The following is a 597-nucleotide window of genomic DNA, read 5'->3' as shown; positions in this document are numbered from 1 at the left end:
AATGTTGAGCTTTAAGCCAACTTTTTCGCTCTCCTCTTTCACTTTCATCAAGAGACTCTTTAATTCTTCTTCACTTTCTGCCATAAGGGTGGTGTCATCTGCATATCTGAGGTTATTGATATTTCTCCTGGCAATCTTGATTCCAGCCTGTGCTTCCTCCAGCCCAGCATTTCTCATGATGTACTCTGTATATAAGTTAAATAAGCAGGGTGACAATTTACAGCCTTGATGTACTCCTTTTCCAATTTGAAACTAGTCAGTTGTTCCATGTCCAGTTCTAACTGTTGCTTCCTTACCTGCATACAGGTTTCTCAAGAGGCAGGTCAGGTTCTGGCATTCCCACCTCTTTCAGAATTTTCCACAGTTTATTGTGATCCACACAGTCAAAGGCTTTGGCATAGTCAATAAGGCAGAAATAAATGTTTTTCTGGAACTCTCTTGTCTTTTGGATGATCCAGCAGATGTTGGCAATTTGATCTCTGGTTCCTCTGCCTTTTCTAAATCCAGCTTGAACATCTGGAAGTTCACGGTTCATGTATTTCTGAAGCCTGGCTTGGAGAATTTTGAGCATTACTTTACTAGCGTGTGAGATGAATG

Source organism: Bison bison, unplaced genomic scaffold, assembly GCF_000754665.1.
Source record: "Bison bison bison isolate TAMUID 2011002044 unplaced genomic scaffold, Bison_UMD1.0 scf7180017864068, whole genome shotgun sequence".
NCBI classification, from domain to species: Eukaryota; Metazoa; Chordata; class Mammalia; order Artiodactyla; family Bovidae; genus Bison; species Bison bison.
The sequence above is the reverse complement of the archived record's forward strand: the minus strand, read 5'-3'. Positions refer to the sequence as shown.